Consider the following 8,559-nt stretch of genomic DNA (forward strand, 5'->3'; position numbering starts at 1 on the left):
TTCCTATCTACTTTGGAATAATCAGTACTTTGTGGTGCTGAGAGACTAGATCTCCTGGTTACAGGTTTCTGCAGAGGTTGGTGAAGGTGCATGTGTAAAGGGTAAGTAAAGAAAGAAAAGAGACTCCCAAAGTGAATCAAGAGCATTTATTCACCCTTTTCTTATCCTTGTAGGGGGCCCATATCTTCCCACACCACTTTCTGTTAATGCTTACACTTCTGTTCTTTGTTGTTCTGTCTTGTCCTGGGAGAGAAGATTAGCATGGCCCCTGCGCAAGGATGACATGCAAATTTGTGAAATGTGTGACATCTTAGGTGGTATTTTAAAGGGAGACCAGACCACTCAAGCAAAAATTCCAGCCACTAACTGATCCTTTATGCTACCACACTTGAAAACAAAATATCTTAATTGACCGAGGCAGTTTATTGATATGAAATGTGGATGTAATGAAAGCAAACAATACAGACATCGTCATCATAGGCAAAGGGAGAGGGATACAGAATACTTCATGTTAGCTCTAAATTGTTAATTCTTTCCTGGTCAGAAAGATTAAGATTTTGAAGAAAGGCTTCCAGGAAACCTAGAAGGCACTATTGTTGATAGGGATACGACATTGGACACATTGGGGTATAAATAAATGAAAGATGTCTGGGGGTGCTAATCGTGTACTAAAGGAAAAGGGTACAGGATTAGGGATAGGACAAACAGTGTTTTCCCATAATGAATGCATGATGGTTAGGTACGATAAGGCAGGATCCATGTTCAGATGTCTGAAAAAGAGTGAAATTAATAGGCAGCAGGTTTAAAACAAACAAAAAGAAATATTTCTTCACACAACATACAGTCAGCCTGTGGAACTGGTTGCCAAGGGATGCTGTCAAGACCAAAACTATAGCTGGGGCAAAAAAAGAATTAGATAAATTCATAGAGGATAGGCCCATCAATGGCTATTAGCCAACATGGTCAGGGATGCAACCCCATGCTCTAGGTGTCCCTAGCCCTTGACTGCCAGAAGCTGGGAGTGGACGACAGGGGATGGATCACTCGATGATTGCCTGTTCTGTTCATTCCCTCTGAAGCACCTGGCATTGGCCATTGTCAAAAGACAGGGTAATGGGCTAGATGGACTATTGGTCTGTCCCAGAATAGCTGTTCTTGTGTTCTTATGGGGGGGGGGGGGTGGAGGGGAAAGAAGACAGAGAGAAAAGGAAAGAGAAACTGTAGAAAAATGTTACTTTTCTAATTTTCAAACATTCCACAGAACATTTTTTTTCTGGCCCCTATCAATACTGTTGTTGGGATTAATGTTCTGTTTTACTTATTCATACAGTTCCATGTACATAAAAACCTTTTAAAAGAGAGAATCAACTTAACATACTGTGGGATATGTGGTCTACTGAGATATACCCTATGTACCAGTTCTTAGGTTCTGGAGGTAGTGACCTTAAACTCACCAGTGTTGTATGCACATCTAAAGGCGATGACCCACCCTGTCTTATGATACTCTTAAAGTTCCTCAGCAGGTGAACAGAAATAAGCTTCTGGCAAGATATTTTGCAGAGTTCACTCTGCTTGAGTGTAATCCCCTGATCACAGTGGTATATACTGCTGATGAAGTGCACACAAGCCAACAGACAATATTTGACAAGACAATTGAGAGAGTAAGTTCAGCACTTTCCCAAACTGTTGTTAACAGGTTAGCTGGGATGTTTCCAGGTCACTTAACTGGGATTATGAAATCTCTTAAAGGAGATTCTTGAGTTCCTGTATAGCTGATTCAGCCAGCAAATTGATTTAGTACAACAGCGGCATTTCCTTCAACTTCCTCTTGATATTGCTCATTTCCATTCAGAAAACATGGGATATTTAATCCAGGGGAAACTTTCTTGAGAAATTTTTGGATGTCAAATAGGCAGTTAATTCACTTTCAGAGTTTTTCAGTGTTTTACCCAGAAGTGGAGTTGATTTCTTACCAAATCATGTTAATTTTGGGAGCGGAATCAGTATCAGATTGCATCAGGTCTGCTTTGAAACCACTTAAAGGGTAATACAGCATAAAACTGTTATGTGATGGTACTAGCCACCATTCTGAATTACCACATTCAAACAATTATAAAGTTAGACATAAAGGCCAATGATTTTGATCCCAAGATCAAATAACAGCTCTGGTTTAGATTATTCAGGGCTGTGTCAAGAATTTAGACACACAACATCCATTAAAATGAATGGAAGATGTGTCTAAACCACTTACACTGCTTTGAAAATCTCAACCTGTCAGGGCAGACTAAGAAAAGATAAATCTTATTTGATCTTGAATGAGTATGTTTGATGGGGATGAGGAAAATTAATATGAAGTAGGTTTTTTCCCCAATTCATTCAAAACGTGCCAGTGCAGCCTCTGAGGCATATTCAGTCATTAAATACCAATATTGTCCAAAGTTTAACTAACCCCACCCCTGCTAACTCCTTTCACAAATAAAACTCAGCCCCCCAAAACCACCATCCTCAAACAAGGGCCTCATTAAAAAGATGAGACTTGCAATATATTCTGAAACCCAGAAAGCCTGCACTTTGTCGGACCATGACAGAAATGAATGCACAAGCCAAAGGCTCTCCATTGAGAACCCTGTCTTCAGCCTCCCTGAGTTCAAATGTGGGGACTATTAGAGCCTTTCAGATTATCTCAATTGTTAGCACAGTGCGCCAGCAGAAAGATAGACTCTAAGGAAAGCCAAGACCTAACATATACATGGATTTATAGGGCACAATCTATTGATGGATACAGAAATAAAATGGCAGCGAGTGTGTAATATATTTAACATGAGAAGCCCCACCATGTAAGCAGACAACTCAATTCTGTGCTAGTTGAAATTTCTGAACAGCCTGCAAGGATAGTCACATATAGAGACATGGCAACAATCTGTTCCGGCAAGGGTAACTGGTGATATCTTCACCCAAGAGGAAAGGATATATGACCTTTTAGCGAAGAGCAAATAGAAAAATAGGTTTTTTTGGCTGCTCTATGGGAATCTGGAAAGACCTCCAGACTGCAAATGTAGTTAGGAAAAGATGAGCTTAGCCCCTCAATAGAGCAGGTAAGTGTCTCTGACAAAGCTTATGGATGTTTTCCCCAACCTACCAACATCACTTGCATGTTACTTGCCTTGAGCTTCAGACAATTCACTTTTATCTTAAGCCCCTATTTTAGCTTAGAACTGAGAAAGGAAAACCACTGCACCATTACAGTCCAATGCAAAAGAAATGCAAAGCGGAATGTCATTTGCACATTGATGGCATGGTACCCCAAGTTGTCTCACTAGCTTCCCCTTTGGCTTCTCATACATGTTAAATGGGAAGAATGACAAGAAAAAACCCTATGGCACATAAGAGTCTTTGGGGCAGATGAGCAATAACTAAATGTTGCCTTCTGGGGTCTGTTTGAGAGGAAACAACAGAACTGCTTAAATGTGACTCCATCTACCCCTAGCAGGGAGTGAGGAGTAATAGTTTATCTGCAATATCAAAGACTGCTGGCAGATATAAAGAATCAGACTAGACACCTGACCTTTGCATAGAATTATGCAGTGCCAGCCTTAGACATATTAATGCCCTATATAGAATTTGTGCTTCATCCCCTACCTCCACCCAAGTCAAATATAAAAAAGTCAACTATATTTTTCCTTAACAAAAATTGGACACTTTTAATTGATTGTAATAAAATGTATTAAAATACTAATGATTTTATTTTGCCTTTTCTTCTGCTCTGTCCTACTTTCATTCCTTTTCTCCATTCAGTTGTTCTTTTCCAGTCTTCTTTCACCCTTCCTCTCTGTATGTTTCCATTATTGTATCTCTCTCTTCACCCACACAGGGCCCACCCCTTTCTCTCATGCATCAGTACATCTTCTCTCCCATGCTTGCTCCTTCTCTCTTGTTTATCTTCCTTTCCCTTCCCACCCTGCCCCCACAGTCGTCTTGCACTTCTGAGATGGTGTGCCTGGTAAATATGGGGATCGTCAGGGGCCCTTCTGCCTCTCTGTCCAGACCTGCTATATTATACAAAAATGGGGCATGTGCACAGGGTGGAGGGAGGAAAGATTGAACCTAGTCTCCTGGACTATATTTGTACAACACTTGTGAGGAGTGTAGGAGGATAAAGCTCAAAAAACCGGCTGACGCTGGCATGGTACTGTAGAACCAGACAGGTTGTGTTCAACTTCAGAGACATTTTGACATCAGTTGGAACGTGACCTCTCAGGTGTACTCAGCCTATGGCTGAAGCTGCCATTGTGGCTATATATAGTATATCACATAGGGTGATTTCTGTAACGATGAAGTAAGCTGCATCTCCTGTTCAGAATCCCATTGAGAGAGCTCAGTATCAAGGCACTGGCCTTTCCCTTCTCTAGAATAGACTGAAATCCTGTCATAGGTCATGAGTCATGAAGTCATATTTGGTCTCTTCCTAAGGGACATCTGCACGTGTAAAAAAATCCAATGCTTGACTGATAATCTCTGTGCAAGACTAGAACAGCAGAGGTATTTTGTGTCAAAAGTGAGGAGTATTAGCAGAGCTGTATGGGTGGGGAAGCCATATGCAGTTCAGTTCAGAGGTGCTAGTTTCTGCATCTTTTGCAAGCACTAAATTCATACTTCATAATATTTTAGAATAACCACATGAGAGGAAGAGTGCTTCAAAAAAGATTGACTCAGCACACAGCAGGAGCAGGTAACTTACTGACAGCTGTAAGAACAGCCATACTGGGTCAGACTAAGGTCTGTCTAACCCAGTATCCTGTCTCTGGCACTGGCCAATGCCAGAGGCTTCAGAAGAAATGAACAGAACAGGGCAAATTCAAGTGATCCATCCCCTGTTGTCCACTCCCAGCTTCTGGCAGTCAGAGGTTTAGGGACACCCAGAGCATGGGGTTGCATTCCTGACCATCTTGGCTAATAGCAAAATGGGTCAATCCCATCCATAGTATAATCCCATTGACTACCAGCGTGATGCATAGTGCCATCATATTACATTTCTATGGAGTTACCCCAGGAGTGAATTTAGTCCAATAGGTGTGCTGAAGTACTGTAGCTTGTATAACACCCCTATGTATTCTGGCAAACAGCCAGGATGCCACCTGTGAACTGATTAATTAGTCATTCTTTTATTTTAACTTTCAAATAAAAACACTAATGAAAAAGCATTTTCTTTAGACTCTTGTCTGCTGAAAAAAGAGGAATACACCTTTGGTAATAAAATTTCATATAAAATAATTCAGCAGCTTTGTGTCAGAACTCTTGGGATTCTTGCCAGTTGGATAATCTGACTATTCACTAAGATTCAGTGCTTACTAACTAATATAATTACAGGCATGTGTATATTTTCATCATCACTAATCACACATTCACTAAGCAATGATTTCTGTAAGAATGTCAGGATTTATTAAAGTGAGAGATAAGAAATAGTTAGCAAATTAGTCTGATGTACTTGATTGGGTGTCTCTTGATAGCCATATTCCTCTTTCAGCTGATAATAGTCAGATCTAGTTGTAGTCCTTGCTAACACTTGCTAAAGGTACAGAATTTTTGAGGCTGGCTGAATGAAGAGAAGAATCTTCCCGGGCTATAGATGAAAGCAGTTGTTATGGCACATTTGATTCTTGCTCTGTAATTATTCTTGTTTATTGTTTTTATTGTGGTAGAGTCTAGTGACCCCACCTGAGATAAAGGCACCATTGTGGCAAGCCCTGTACACGCATAAAGTGTGAGAGAGTTTAAAATGTAGATAGATAAGCCCAACAATGGGTAGGAGGGAAAAAGGAGGTCAAGTGACTTGACCACACTCATAGAGGAAGCTAGTGGCAGAGCTAGGATTAGAACGCGGGTCTCTGGATTTGGGGGGCCACGATCCCAACTTCTTGACCATACTGCCTCAAGCTCTGTTCTTAGTTGTCTTAGGAAATGCTCTCACCTTGAGTAAAGCTATTACACACCAGAGGCTAAGAGCTGGAGTTTGTCTTCATGTCCAAACAGTTTAGAGGTTTTCTAATCTTAGTGGTTCTCATCAGTAAAGGTCAGAAGGGATGCTATCTTTCATAGTCAGTCTAGTTTAAAACCTGGCTATAGTTCATGCATAACAACAGGAACAATTTACATTTATATAGCACCTTTCATCCCTTAGGATCTCAGAGTGCTCTATAAAATATGTGTGGAAATAACTCCGCCAGTGAAATGCAGCTAAAATCCCCACTGAAAGGTCTCAGTCTGTGGGGAAGACTGCAGCCATTATTTAACAATGTGCAGGACTCCTGCACAGCATATAGAGCAGGCAGCAAAGAAGACTACATATCCAAACTGCAGGGGAAGGTAAGGCAAGCAGAATGTAATTATTCAGATTGTAATTTGATCTGACTCACGGGAATGGGAATTTTCATGACTACTAGTAGTCTGGACTTCAGTTTTATGTCTTGTCTCCAGGACGACACGTCCAACAGAAAAATATATCCTAACATTTGTCCAGGGTATTAGTTGTACTGGCTCAGAGGAAAGAGTGTCACTTACTGAATTGCTAGCAACCCATCCTGCAGCATTGTATATTTTTGTTGGAGGATTCCTATCCAAGCATCCTATAGGCCTGGCTCTGCTTGTTGGGAGTTCTGACAGTATAACAGTGTGAGGCAGCATAATTGCATTGTGAGGAGTACGGCCATGACAAAAAAGGATGTGTTCTTTATAACGTTTGCCTATTTGAGAAACCGATCACTACGGTTATTAAAATAACACACACAGCACAATGTTCCACCTCTTTGCCAGAAGATTTGAAACTGGGCAGAAAGTTTGGATAACATAGACTCCATGCAATCAGGGCAGCTCCAGGCACCAGCTTAACAAGCAGGTGCTTGGGGCGGCCAAGGGAGAGGGGCGGCACCTGCAGCAATTTGGGGGCGGCAGGTCCCTCACTCTCTTTAGGAGCGAAGGACCTGCCGCTGAACTGCCGCTGCTGATCGCAGCTTTTTTTTTTTTTTTCCAATTGCCGCCACTGATCCCGGCTTTTTTTTTTTTTTGCTTGGGGCGGCAGAAATGCTGGAGCCGGCCCTGCATGCAATCAGATACAAATCCACACATCAGCATCATAACTAAATTCATAATGTTCAGCTACCTTAAAAATGTTCCACGCAACTCCCAATTCTCATCCTAGAAATCTTTAGGTCAGTTGCATCCATTTTGTGTTAGCCATTTTTTATGTTAATGCTGCACAAAAGAGTATTTAAAAATTTCTTAACAAAATTAACAGTCCTTGCAAACACTTGTGATTTTTTTCTTTCAAATACAGACTGTTTCTTGGGGTGGACATGAAGTTAGCGTGTCTTGCTCTAATTTTCCATTGAGTTAGAAGATGTGCGGAGGCTGCCAGATATTTCTTTAGATTTGTTCTTTTTAGATAGTGTGCACCTAACTTTTATTATGGCAAAGACCGTATTTTGATAAAGGGCTTGATCCAGAGAAGGGCCAAGCCCCAGCACTTCCCAGTGATGCCAGTTATACCCAGCTCCAGAGTGGGAGTGACTGGTGCTCAGCACCTCTGTGAACATCTTAATCTGATTCTAAGAAGTCCTGACTACTGCATCCCCCGTTGTGTGTATAAGTGTGTAACTGACTTCAGTGGTAGTTACTGGTGCTCAGAAGCACACAAGAGCCGAACTGATAGCTTTGCCATTCTTTACCATCACACTGATAAAAGAGGCACCCAACACCTTTGTGAAGAACAGTGTGCTAAGTAATGTGGAGAAGTGGGATCCAATTTTAAAGACTGAGCTTGCAGAAAATGGAATTATACTCTTAATGATATAAAAATAATATTCCTCTGAGGGCATACATTCGTTTTACATGACAGGAGGGCTGATAAATACCCCGATAAGCCTATTATTTTTACTCTTTATGTGAGAAATGTTGTAATGACAGTCTGAGAACACACTGACTGTTTAAATGACAGGTTATTCCCCCCCAATCATCAGGTAGGTTGTTTTCTCTATCATTTGGTGTGTCTCTTCTACAGCTGGTCAAACTATTTGAAATAGATTACATATTTAGTTCTTTTGTTCATAATCTGAAGTTATTGAACAAACATTTTACGGAAACTTAATTCATCGCTGGAAAGCTATTGGCTTACATCCCGTCTTCTACTATTTGCTATTTGAGGTGTCTGATTGGTCTGCTAAGTTACATGGTAATACTTCTGCTGCCTGATTGGATGACTGAAATGTAGGAATGGGAGGAGGTAGATCAGATTTCAAGTGGGTGGGACCAGTGTAATCCTTTGCAGGAGCACATTTGCATGACATCACAAGACTGTATCTTTATGCAAATTACTGATTTTTTTTTAATCCCTTACTTGTATGCTTCATAGAGAATGAATGAAAAGGGTCAGGAACACAATCAAAGTGAATTCATCGCTTTTATTGCCCAGAGCTAGTCACATCAGAATGATGCTGCCTTCAGGAGGATTGAATGTGAACTTCAAGAGAGGATGTACAATAGCACTGTTTAGTCCTTCACTGTCTG

General features: G+C 40.9%; 1 pseudogene; it reads left to right on the forward strand.

Annotated features, from left to right (window-relative positions):
* The first annotated feature begins 247 nt into the window (after positions 1 to 247).
* On the forward strand, positions 248 to 313 carry LOC112060324 (U6 spliceosomal RNA; annotated as a pseudogene).
* The last annotated feature ends 8,246 nt before the right edge of the window (positions 314 to 8,559 follow it).

Source organism: Chrysemys picta, chromosome 2 (assembly GCF_011386835.1).
Source record: "Chrysemys picta bellii isolate R12L10 chromosome 2, ASM1138683v2, whole genome shotgun sequence".
Lineage (NCBI taxonomy): Eukaryota > Metazoa > Chordata > Testudines > Emydidae > Chrysemys > Chrysemys picta.